We start from the raw sequence: 13,935 nt of genomic DNA on the forward strand, positions 1-13,935 counted from the left end.
TTCTTTCAAAGGCTTCGCGGGTACAATCTTAAGCTCAATCCTGCAAAGTGTGCTTTCGGGGTGCCATCTGGGAAGTTGTTGGGATTTATAGTCAGCCGGCGGGGTATTGAATTAGAACCGTCAAAGATCAAAGCTATTCAGAAATTGCCACCTCCAAGAAACAAAACTGAGGTGATGAGTTTGTTAGGAAGATTGAACTATATCAGTAGGTTCATTGCTCAGGTCACGACAACTTGTGAGCCGATTTTCAAAGTGTTGAAGAAAGACGCTGCGGTCAAATGGACTGATGAATGTCAGGAGGCTTTTGATAAGATAAAGGGGTATTTGTCAAACCCACCCGTGTTGGTCCCGTCAGAACCAGGGAGGCCTTTGATTCTATATCTGACGGTTTTGGATAATTCATTCGGCTGTGTACTGGGGTAGCACGAGGTTACGGGTAGAAAGGAGCAGGCTATATACTATCTCAACAAGAAGTTCACATCTTACGAGGTTAAGTATACTCATATGGAGAGGACATGTTGCGCCCTAACTTGGGTGGCACAGAAGTTGAAACATTATTTGTCATCCTACACTACTTACCTCATATCTCGCTTGGACCCATTGAAGTATATTTTTCAGAAGCCTATGCCTACAGGAAGGCTTGCAAAATGGCAATCCTGCTTACAGAGTTCGACATTATCTATGTGATATGGACTGCGATGAAAGCACAGGCACTAGCCGATCATTTGGCTGAGAACCACGTCGATGAAGATTACGAACCTTTGAAAACTTATTTCCCTGATGAAGAGGTGATGCATATTGATGAATTGGAACAAGTTGAGAAGTCGGAATGGAAACTTTTCTTTGATGGGGCTGCAAATATGAAAGGCATGGGAATAGGAGCGGTACTTATTTCTGAGACAGTTCAGCATTACCCTGTTACAGCTCAACTTCGTTTCTACTGTATGAACAACATGGCAGAATATGAGGCGTGTATATTGGGATTGAGATTAGCTGTAGATATGGGTGTACGGGAAGTCTTGGTCATGGGTGACTCGGACCTACTAGTACACCAAATTCAAGGAGAATGGGAAACACGGGATTTAAAGCTTATACCGTACCAGCAGTGTCTGCATGAGCTTTGTCAGCGGTTTCAGGCTATAGAATTCAGGCACATTCCAAGGATTCATAATGAGGTTGCCGATGCTTTGGCTACTTTGACGTCGATGTTGCATCATCCAGACAAGGCTTATGTTGATCCGTTGTAGATTTAGGTCCGTGATCAGCATGCTTATTGTAATATGATAGAAGAGGAAATCGACAGCGAGCCGTGGTTCCATGATATCAAAGAGTACATCAGGACGGGAGTATATCCGGTACAGGCCACCGGTGATCAGAAAAGAATGATTCGGCGATTGGCAGGTGGGTTTTTCTTTAGTGGAGGAGTGTTGTACAAAAGAACTCCAGATCTCGGGTTGTTGAGATGCATGGATGCGAGACAGGCTATATCTATCATGACTGAGGTACATTCCGGAGTTTGTGGACCGGATATGAGTGGGTACATTCTAGCAAAAAAGATTCTCTGAGCAGGTTATTATTGGCTCACTATGGAGCGGGATTGAATCAGTTTTGTGCGTAAATGTCATCAGTGCCAAGTGCATGGAAATTTGATTCACTCTCCACCATCAGAACTACATACGATGTCCGCACCATGGCCTTTTATCGCATGGGGCATGGATGTTATTGGGCCAATTGATCCAGCAGCGTCAAATGGGCACAAGTTTATTCTGGTAGCTATAGACTATTTTACCAAATGGGTGGAAGCTAAGACGTTCAAGTCTGTGACTAAGAAAGCTGTGGTCGACTTCGTGCACTCAAATATCATCTATCAGTTTGGGATTCCGAAGGTAATCATCACGGATAATGGAGCTAATATTAATAACCATTTGATGAAAGAGACATGTGAGCAATTTAATATTACCCATAGGCATTCTACTCCATACTGTCCCAAGGCAAATGGTGCGGTTGAAGCAGCCAATAAGAATATAAAGAAAATACTCCGGAAGATGGTTGAAGGGTCTAGACAGTGGCATGAGAAATTACCTTTTGCATTGTTAGGATACCGCACCACCATTCGTACCTCGGTGGGGGAAACTCCTTATTCATTGGTGTATGGCATCGAGGCAGTAATACCTGCAGAGGTGGATATCCCGTCTCTGCGAATCGTTGCGGAGGCTGAGATCGATGATGATGAATAGGTGAAAAGCCGCCTTGAGCAGTTGAGTTTGATTGACGAGAAGAGATTGGCATCAGTGTGTCATGGTCAACTGTACCAACGAAGAATGACAAGAGCATACAACAAGAAAGTGCGTCCAAGGAAATTTGAAGTCGGACAGTTAGTACTGAGGTGGATTTTGCCTCATTGGGCTGAAGCAAAAGGAAAATTTGCCCCAAACTGGCAGAGACCATTTGTAGTAACCAGAGTATTGTCTAACGGGGCATTGTATTTGACAGATGTAGAAGGAAAATGTATAGAAATGGCCATCAATTCCAATGCAGTAAAGAGATATTATGTATGATTTCTTTATTTCTGAATGTATCTGTTTGTATTTGGCATATCTTAAAGATTGAAATGACGAAGGCATTTTGTCCTGCTATCCAAACACTTTTATCCTTAGTCATCCCCTTTGAGCCTTACTTATTTTTCATACCCCTCTTTCGGAATCAATGACACTATCAAGGAACACAGGTGCCGAACATAAAAGAAAAAAAAAGCAAAGGAAAAAGAAAAGAAAAGAAAAAAAAAGAAAGAAGAAGGAAAAAGAAGAAAAAGAAAAAAAAAACAAAAAGAAGAAAAATGAAAAGTGAAGGAAAAGAGAAAGAGAAGGAAAAGAAGAAGAAAAAAAAGAAAAAAAAACACACAACAACAAAGTTAACTATGATACAGTGAACTACATTTGACTTGATCCCGAAAGGGTACGTAGGCAGCCTTACTCCAAGGTTCAGTCATACCAAAATAAAATCCAAAAGAAAATCCCCAAGCAAGAAACTGGGGCAGAAGTTGTGATTGTTGTGAAAATTGGATTCTGAAAGTTGTAATTTAAACCCATTTAAATTGTTTTGAGCCTTTTATACCTTTCTTTATAACCCAATCCAAAAGCCTACATTACGGTCCAAAGAAAGACCTTCTGATCAATTTCTAAGAAATGCCAGGTTGAGAAGGTAGCGGTAATTCGTAGCAGTGGCAACACTCTAGTTCAAGCAAGAAGAACAAAAGTAAAAATGAGAAAGTCTTATTGGTGAAAACCTTCACGGGCACCGTAAGGCGATGGGAGCTGAGAGAAAATAAAATGAGAGAGTCTTAGTGGTGAAAACCTCCACGGGCACCTCAAGGCGAAAGTGAGTTGAGAGATGGCAAACTGAGAAAGGTCTGTTGATGGAAACCGTTTCGTAGTACTGCAGGAAAACAAGGTTAAAGTTTGGGTAATTCAAACAATTGATGGAAGTTCTGAGCAATGAGGTATGGCAACTGAGAGTTGTTTAGTTGGATCGGTTGGGCCGATTAGTCCGAAATGCATGTCATGACCATTGGTGCCAGCTGTTCTGGTTAGATAAGGTTCTTTTCTTTACTTCATTTTTAGTAGTCATCCGGTTTTGGATTCTTCTTATCCTTAACCCGTAAAACCATTGCATTTCATTCTCTTTTGGGGGTTTTTGTTTGTCTAAATGTTCTAATGTCAGTTATGTTTAAAAGCAAGTGGGAAAGGATTTCAAGGCTCGCTACCAGCTTCCGAAATTGTAAAGCACAACGTGGTCAGAGCATGTCAAAAACAACCTGATGTCAAGTGGAATACAGGGAATTAACGGAAATTTTATCGGTGGAATGATTGGAAAATGTCGTGGGAAATGCAAAGGTTCAAACAAAAGGGGCAGAAAAGTGAAATAACAACATGGGTGTAAAACATTTAGGTCGACAGAGGTTGGGAAATTTAAGAGTTGGTCAGAAAATCAAACGGTTCAGGGTCAGTGCGTGGAAGTCAGTCAACACAAAGCAATACAGGGGAAGGATTTTTCAGCAAGAATACCATCAACTAACCACCATTTTAAACTAACGGAATTTTCTTTGATTGGAACAGGGGCAGAAAGTTAGTTGTCAGGAGGAATTCTCCATAAAGGGGAAGCAAGCAGTAATCAGGTTTGACCGCAAAGTGCGGTTTGATTAAATACAAGACAATCATGAATAGCCTAAGGGAATATAATTTGGTTTCAAAGTTTGCATGTTTAGGATAAAATGCAAGTTGTCAGGACCTTCCTAGGATAATAGGACATAATTCAAATACCCGGATAAGATAACATGATGTAGTGAGAATAATACCTTAGGTTTGTAATTATGAGGAGTTGTCAGAACCTCCCTGGATAATAGGATTTAGCTTTCAATTCTTAGTAATATGTGATTCAATTTAACACTCACCCATACACCTAGATTCCAAACTGGGGCAGAAAAATTGTCGTTGGTTGATTATTCTGTTGAAGTCAGGAGTCCGCCCGGAGAACAGAGACATACTTTTCAAGTTTGATGTCAGGAGTCCTCCTGAAGAACGGAGACATACAGTTTAAATTTTAAAAGTCAGGAGTCCGCCCGGAGAACAGAGACATCCATTTCAAATTTTAGCAATCAGGAGTCCACCTGGAGAATAGAGACATACAATTCAAATTTAATCAGGAGCCCGCCTGAAGAATAGAGGTGACACAATTCTAATTTTAGTTTTCAATCAATTTCTTTGTTTATTTTGGATTCAGGAGCCCACCTGGAGAATGGAGGTGTTAAATTTTTTAGGTAGTCAAAGTCAGGAGCCCGCCTGGAGAATGGAGGTGTTAAATTTTTAAGTAGTCGAAGTCAGGAGCCCGCCTAAAGAATGGAGGTGTTAAATTTTTAAATAGTCGAAGTGAGGAGTCTGCCTGGAGAATGGAGGTGTTAAATTCTTTAAGTAGTCGAAGTCAGGAGCCCGCCTGGAGAATGGAGGTGTTAAATTTTTTTAAGTAGTTGAAGTCAGGAGCCCGCCTGGAGAATGGAGGTGTTAAATTTTTAAGTAGTCAAAGTCAGAAGCCCGCCTGGAGCATGGAGGTGTTAAATTTTTAAGTAGTCGAAGTCAGGAGCCCGCCTGGAGAATGGAGGTGTTAAATTTTTTAAGTAGTCGAAGTCAGGAGCCCGCCTGAAGAATGGAGGTGTTAAATTTTTAAGTAGTTGAAGTCAGGAGCCCGCCTGGAGAATGGAGGTGTTAAATTTTTAAGTAGTCGAAGTCAGGAGCCCGCCGGGAGAATGGAAGTGCTAAACTTTTAGGTAGTCGCAGTCAGGAGCCCACCTGGAGAACAGAGGTATACAATTCAAGTTTCGGAAAGCAGGAGCCCGTCTGTACAGCAGAGGTATTTCAAGTCTAGCTTTAGTCAAATTCCTATTAATATCCGGTAACATGTGCCCAGTTTCCAAACTGGGGCAGAAAGTTTTCTTCGTTTTGTCTATTTTTGTGAAGTCAGTAGCCCGCCTGGATAATAGAGGAGTATTTTCAATTTCAAGTTCAGCAGTCAGGAGCCCGCCTGGATAACAGAGGAATACATTTGAGTTCAAGTTTACTCAAGTTCAGCAGTTTGGAGAGAGGGAACAGCATCTCAGTTGACCAGTTGAAGTAGCAACAAGGAATTTTATCGAGAAAACACAAGACAATGAGGCAACAAGAAAACACAAGACAACAAGGAAGTACAAGAGCAAAGTTTGAAGAATCTAGATAGGACTTTTGTAATTCATAGAGCATAGCCAGTTCAGCTTCTTTTATCTTTGACGTGGTGTAATAAGGGAAGTCAGCAAGCAGCAAAAACAACAATCGCAGTGAAATTACAGCTCCTGGTAGTCCCAGCTACCAGACATTCCCGAACTACACTAACCTAATTCCTGTTTAGCCCAGGATATATAGGCAACCTCTGAAGCAGGGTGCGGTCAAGCTTTTCAAAAAATGCTTCACACGGAATTTCCAAACGGGCAAAAATCGCTCGTATTTGCTCACTTATCTTTGCCCGAAAAGATTTCATGTTTCCAAGCAAAGAGGGGCAGCTGTGAGCACGTGATTTTTGCCCTATATATGAATAATTCCCAAAATTCCAACAAAATAATTTTTCTTTATTTTTACAATTTTTTGTGCATTTTGGTATCATTTTCTGATAATGGTTGCATTTTATTTGTGCATGTTAATTCATATAAAATAACAAATATGCATTTGAATTTAGGATATAATTTTATATGTTTAGGATCAATTAGGGGTTAGTTTGTTTTAGAACCAAACATGAAAAATTACAAAATAGCTCACTTTCGCATTTTAGTTGTTTTAATCGTAAATTTGGCGTAAAATAGGTTTTAAATAATTTTAGAATTTAATTAGTTTAGTTTTGAAATATATTAGGACTTTATTTTAATTGTTGCAATTTTATGAAATCTGAAAAATAAATACAAAATTACAAAGTGGAAAACAAAATACAAAAATAGATAAAAGAAATAAAAGAGAAAAAAAACAAACAAGAACAAAATTGGGCTCATCTCAATTTAACCCAAACCTCAGCCCAAATCAGTGTTCCGACCCAGCCCAGAACCCTCTCCCCATACGGTCCAATACGCTAAAATCAAAACGACGTCGTTTGGCGTCGATCAATCCAAACCGTCGAGGTTAACAAGATCAACGGCTCAGAGGCGGGGTAGGCATACTATAAAAGTGTCCGAAGGTCCCCCCACCCCATTCCCCATCGTCTTCCTCACCCCCCCCCCCCACAAACCCTAGCCGCACCGCCCTGAAACCCCTAGATCGCCGGTGGCGGCGCCGATGCTAATCACCCCCAAAGTTACACCCCTCGTCCTCCTCACTCTCCTCTTTCCATTCCTACCATTGGTTTCCTTCAAATATTGCCGGAGCTCGTCGAATCTCCGATTGAAGTTTTCCGGCCAAGTCGCAAATTCATCCAAACTGGACCAAAATGATACCACTCCATCCCAAGACTTCCCTCAACCCAAATCTATGACCATCTTCCTTCAAATCTCGGTGAAGCGGCTCGAATTTCAGATCTAAGAATTTTTAGCCAAAACCCTAACCCAAAATCTTTGTGATTTTAGACCATAATATCCTTAACCATGCGTGCTCTTGTAAAAACACATGGTTAGGGATGTTATGTGTCAAAAATCTGGAAAGATTCGGATGATAGCAGCTGGCCGGAGTTTCTCGTGCTTCAGTGAGCTTTCTTGTTTCCTCTTACTTGCATAGTTGAAATTCTAGTTACAGTTTTGATTTCATTAAAGTGTTCTGTTAATTTTACGATTTATTTTTGTGTATTAGTATAGTTTAAATCTTCTTTTTTCCTTGTTCCATCTATTTTAATCAGTAAAGCATCTTCGCATTTTAGTTTAGTTTGATGCATGTGTCATTTATTAGTTAATCATAATTTTAATTGCAGAATCGGCATAATTAATTAGTTTGGATTCAATATCATTTTGTCCATTAATGTTAGCTAGATGTTTAGGTTTATTTCAATTGCTTTTTAGTTCTGAATTTAATGTTCGAATGGTCAGTTGTGAGCTTATTGGTTAAAAGTTAGTTTAATTTCATTTAATGTTGACTGATCCTGTTCTCCTGGTTTTTTCTAAGTTGTTTGGGTTTGGGTGATTGAATAATTTGGATTGGTTAGTTCAATTGGGTAATTTCTGAGTTCTAATTAATTAGTTTTAGTTAGTTTTGAATTAATTTAGGGGATTGGTTATAACTGTTGAGAATATAGGTAGAATCAGTAACTTGGAGAAGCTTTCAAGGGTAGTTTAGGCATGGAAAAGGGTAATGGGACTTAGTTTAATACCTCCCTTAGATGCTAAGATTTAGCATAAGTTTTACCGTTAAAAAGTTGAATTTAGCTCTGAAATTTTCACCCTTAAGATGAGATTTGATTTTAAATTTTAGGACCCTCCTGGATAATGGGATTTAGTTTTAGGTGTTCAGGACCTGCCTGGATAATGGGATTTAGTTTTAGGTGTTCAGGACCCGCCTGGATAACAGGATTTAGTTTTAAGGTTTCAGGACCCTCCTGGATAATGGGATTTAATTTTTTGTTGCCAGGACCCTCCTGGATAATGGGATGTAGTTTAAGACTTTCTTAGATAACAAGATGTAGCAGGAGTAACACCTTTAGAAGATATGATTTAGATTTTTTAAGTCGTCATTTAATAAGGAGTTTTCAGGACCCTCCTGAATAATGGGATTTAGCTTTCAAATTCATAGAGATATTTGGTAACATGATTCAATGCGCCCAGCATCAAATCGGGGCAGACGTTTTCTTTGTTTTGTTTATTTTGTGGAAATCAAGCGTCCACCTGGAGAACAAGGGAATACAGTTCAAGTTTTTGGTAATCAGGCGCCCACCTAGAGAACAAGGGAATACATTTCAAGTTTTGGTAATCAGGCACCCACCTGAAGAACAAGGGAATACATTTCAAGTTCAGCAATCAGGCGCCCACCTGGAGAATAAGGGAATACATTTCAAGTTCAGTAATCAGGCACCCACCTGGAGAACAAGGGAGTATAGTCCAAGTTTTAGGCTTCAAGTTCTTAGTGATATTTGGTAATATGTCAAACTCGGGTAGAAGTTTTCTTTGTTTTGTTTATTTTGTGGAAATCAGGCGCCCACCTAGAGAACAAGGGAATACATTTCAAGTTCAGCAATCAGGCGCCCACCTGAAGAACAAGGGAATACATTTTCGAGTTCAGCAGTCAGGCACCCACCTGGAGAACAAGGGAATATAGTTCAAGTTTTAGTTTTCAAGATCTTATTGATATTTTGTAACATGCCAAACTCGAGTAGAAGTTTTCTTTGTTTTGTTTATTTTGTGGAAATCAGGCGCCCACCTGGAGAACAAGGGAATATATTTCAAGTTCAGCAATCAGGCGCCCACTTGAAGAACAAGGGAATACATTTTCGGGTTCAGCAGTCAGGCGCCCACCTGGAGAACAAGGGAATACATTGTCAAGTTCAGCAATCAGGCACCCACCTGGAGAACAAGGGAATATAGTTCAAGTTTCAGTTTTCAAGTTCTTATTGATATTTGGTAACATGCCAAACTGGGGTAGAAGTTTTCTTTGTTTTTGTTTATTTTGTGGCAATCAGTCACCCACCTGGAGAATAAAGGAATACATTTCAAGTTCAGTAATCAGGTGCCCAGCTAGAGAACAAGTGAATACATTTCAAGTTCAGTAATCAGGCACCCACCTGGAGAACAAGGGAGTATAGTCCAAGTTTCAGGTTTCAAGTTCTTAGTGATATTTGGTAATATGTCAAACTCGGGTAGAAGTTTTCTTTGTTTTGTTTATTTTGTGGAAATCAGGCGCCCACCTGGAGAACAAGGGAATACATTTCAAGTTCAGCAATCAGGCGCCCACTTGAAGAACAAGGGAATACATTTTCGAGTTCAGCAGTCAGGTGCCCACCTGGAGAACAAGGGAATACATTGTCAAGTTCAGCAATCAGGCACCCACCTGGAGAACAATGGAATATAGTTCAAGTTTCAGTTTTCAAGTTCTTATTGATATTTGGTAACATGCCAAACTGGGGCAGAAGTTTTATTTGTTTTTGTTTATTTTGTGGCAATCAGGCACCCACCTGGAGAACAAGGGAATACATTTCAAGTTCAGCAATCAGGCACCCACCTGAAGAACAAGGGAATACATTTCAAGTTCAACAATCAGGAGCCCACCTGGAGAACAAGGGAACACAGAAAGTTTCAGTAACCAGGCACCCACCTGGAGAACAAGGGAAGACAGTTCAAGTTTCAAGGTAAAGTAGTTTCGAAGGAAGACAGTTCAAGATTTGGCAATCAGGCACCCACCTGGAAAACAAGGGAATTCACTTCAGCAACAAAAGAAACTCGCGGCAGGAATGCGAGTCAATAGTCCGAGATGATCAACAGAAGTTAGTCACAATCCAGAATAATAAAAAAGAAAGGCAAGAAGGGAATCCAAATGCAGAAGTTGATGAAAGATGTGAGCTGCTCAAGACATGACCGAGGTCACAAACACTGCATGCCTGGTCTTGATCCGAAAAGCTGAAGAAGGATGAACTAGCACCTGCAACTAGCAAGCATCAAGGTTCAAATCTAAAGTCTACATGAAGAACCATTCAAAACTCAAGATCAAGCTTCAGAAGACTTATAGATAGGAATCTTGTAACTCGTAGTTGGTAGGCTTAGCTAGTCTTTTCAATTTCTTGATTTTTTGATGTAATACCGGGACTACGGATCGGAACCTCAGTGGAACGGCACCTCAACCGGCTCTCCACCTTGGCATACTCCATCATCTCACCCACCTCTGATCTACACGTTGTGAGCACGTGATTTTTGTTCACACGACAATTACTCCAAAAAAAATCAAAAAATAATAATAAATTGTCTTTTGTGTATAATTTTGTGAATTTGCTTGGCATTTTTGTAGTTTTTATCTGTGATTGTTTAGTTTTATCAATTGAAAATACAAAAATGTATGTCGCGCATAAAGTTGGGATCTTGTTCTACTATTAGAAATTAATTGAATCATATTTGGTTTTGAATGAATAAAAAATCACAAAAATATTTGTCTTTGTTAATTTTGTCATTTTTATCGTTTAAAGGTTGATTTTTGTTTAATTAATATATGATATTGTGTGTTAATTATTACTAAAAATCAATTGGTGTCTTGTGATATAATTTTGATTTTTATATTTTTTATAATATATTTTTAGAATTTTGTAAATTCGGATTTTTATTATAAATGGGAAAAGAAAAGAAATAAGTTGAAATTGGATAAAATTGGGATTGGGCCATTTCAAATTAGACCCAAATCGGTCCCAAAGCATTTGTTTTGCCCAGTCCAGATCAGTTGGCCTCAGGGACGTCCAAACGACGTCGTCTTGATCATGCTTGATCTAGGCCGTTGATCTCAGAATGATCAATGGCCAAGATCACATCTCCATACCCACGTTTAAACCCGACTCGTCTCACCCAGAGACCCACCGGTCTCACCTAACCCATACGGCGTCATTTCCATTTAAGCTGGTTAATCCAGGCCATCGATTGTTAATGATCTAACGGCCTAGATTAATTTTCCCCCTAACTATATAAGCCCAAACCCTTACCCCCATGCCCCCTAAGCCACACCCCCTCCCCATCATCGTCCCCTTCCCAGACACCCCCTTAGAACCCTAGCGCCGCCCCTCCGTTCCCCCACCTGAAACCCGGCGGCAACAATGCCGGTGACCACCAAACTAACACCCCTAGTACACCTCGACCCCCTGAACATGGATCTACAAACCATGGGTCTCGAATCTTCCCCCACCGTCTCGAATCTTCGTTTGAAGATTCGAGCCGGACACCAACCTACGCCAAACCCTCCCAAATCCATACCAGGTACCCCCCCTGACCTCCCTCGTGACCAAACCAAGCTTGGTTTGGTCCGAATCTAACCAGAAAACCCCAAGTCCCAAATCAGGCCCAAGAACCCTAGAAATCCGGAATCTGAGGGTTTTGTCCAATTAGACGAGAGGGTTGGGGTCTAATAGACCTTAATCGAAGTGTTCTCAGTTGAGAACACTTCGATTAAAGTCCGTTCAACCCCAAAAGAGGTTCGATTCAAAATCCGAGACAAGGTCGTCTGATTTTCAATTCTTTAAGGTTTTTTTCTTTTTCTTTTTCCTTGCCAGTTCATGTTGTTTGTTTTGTTTAAAGTCCTTTTATTTGGTTGAGTTTTTCTCTATTAACTGATTGAGTGTATGTGTGTAAACTATATAATCGATTGAAAATGAATTTGGTCGATCAATTAGTTTCCAGGGCAACTTTTGTTTTGGGCAGTGCAATTTGAATCACCTGATTAATACTGTTGGATTCTAACCATTTGCTATTAATTGTGTGGTTGTAATTCGCGTAGTCGATTCGATATATGTCGTCAATTAGTTCCAGTTTGGAATGGTGTTAATCTGACTCGTGCTGTTGATTTGTTTACTGAGGTTTATGAGAATTGACTACACTGTGTGTTAGCCTGTTCAGTTGAATCAAGAACCACTTAAGGATTGGTTATAGCTGCAATTTTAATGAAAATTTCAGAACTTCAGTTAAGTGGACTGCCAGTTTGAGTATGGGTTGAACCATTAGAGTAGTCTATAGTGCAAATACACCCTGGCTGACATCTTTACAGATGAGAAGTCAGGTGTAAGGTGAGTTTAATAATAAAAGGCTGAAGATGCACATGAGAATGGTAGTGGAACCTGCTGTACAGCAGGGTATCCATTGCCTTTCTGAGTTTTAGCAGTTTAAAGTAAAAGAAACCTCATGCCTAGACAATCCCAAATGGAGATGACAGCTTTTAAGGCTTATTTTAAGCCCTGGGCAGCCTGTCCTTGGAGGGAGTTTTCTTCCTTTCTATAAGGATATAAAAGGAGGAGGGAATCAGAAAATAGAGGGGACCCCTGGAAAACTCAAAAGTTTCAGTGCTTCAAAAACCTCTCTAAAATCTATTTCCCTGTAATTTGAGAAACAAGAACAATCAGAAAAGAGAAAGAGTGAGGTGCAGAGAGTTTTTTTGGTAACATTCAGTTAAAAAAGAGAAAAACAATCAGAAAATAGAAGGGGGCAGTACATAAAAAGAGAACTAGTTGGAGTGAGAGCATTTTTGAATCAGTCTAGAGAGGGTTTAGATTCAGTTTCTTGGTTTTAAAGTCAGAGGTCAGTCTTTAAATTCAGTTTACTAAACTGAATTTCAATTTCCAGCACCTAATAAAAGAACAGAAGCATAGTTTGAAATAGGCAATCTTGTCCAGTGTTTGAAGTTGAAGCTTTGGACTCATTCTAACATTAGTAGTTTCTCCTCTGAGATCTGTTTGTTTCTGGGCCATATTTCGATTTCCTGGGCTTTGGTCGTGTTGCTGTTGGTTTGTTGTTATAATTTGCTGCTCGATTTTTCTGAAATTGCAACTGGATTCTGGGTTATTGTTTGGTTTTAATCTACTGGTTGTTGTTGGCTATTGCTACTATTTGACTGCTGCTGCCATTCTTTTGTTGCTACTGATTTTTCAACTTTCTTCGTCTTCTTGTTGTGTTTCAACATCTAGGTACACACTAGAATTTCACATTGATGTAACAGTAAAAGCATGAAATGAAAGATGCGAAGGAGTTTAATCATTTGCTTCTGTAATTACAGCTTTATAAAATGTTGTTAGATTTGCGTAATTCTTTAGTTTGTAACTCGATAGAAAATACATTAGTTATCTTGTACTTAATTGAAACTTAGTTTGTTTAACACTGTTGATCTTAGTTATTTAGTTGTCGATATGACATGGAATGCACAAGTATTTAGTATATCGATAGTCAAATCTCATCTCTATTCTTATTCTTAAACATGTAAGGCAGGTTGTTTCTAATTTGGCAAAGATGCAATATAGTTTTAAGTCATTTGAACAGACTCTATCAAGTTGGATTTCGTTAGGCAGTTTATAGGACAATGCTCGGATCCCATTAGTAGCATCCTCTAATAGTTAATTCCATTAATCTAGTTTAAATAAATTAGTTTAAATTCAACTCGAAGATTGTTTAGCGTGAGTTTAGCATTTTATTAATCTTGTATGCAATTTCCTTTATTAAGTTAAAAGCATGCTCGCTCATGGAATAAGGCATGAAACAATTCCCCGCCTCATAAATAATTAATCTGATAATTAATAAGAGGCCGGAGCTGTCCAAGTATGTTAATTTGATTAGCGTGTATTTTCCTTCATTTTAGAGACAAACATAATAGAAATGTAGTCGCTGTAGGTTTATCCCTTCGAAAAATGAGACGAGCCTCGCCAAATAAAACGCACAAATCGCGGGGCCCTCATAAATGTATATATTAAATACTTAGAACTTGGGATAGACTA

This window comes from Nicotiana tabacum, chromosome 11 (assembly GCF_000715075.1).
Source record: "Nicotiana tabacum cultivar K326 chromosome 11, ASM71507v2, whole genome shotgun sequence".
NCBI lineage: Eukaryota > Viridiplantae > Streptophyta > Magnoliopsida > Solanales > Solanaceae > Nicotiana > Nicotiana tabacum.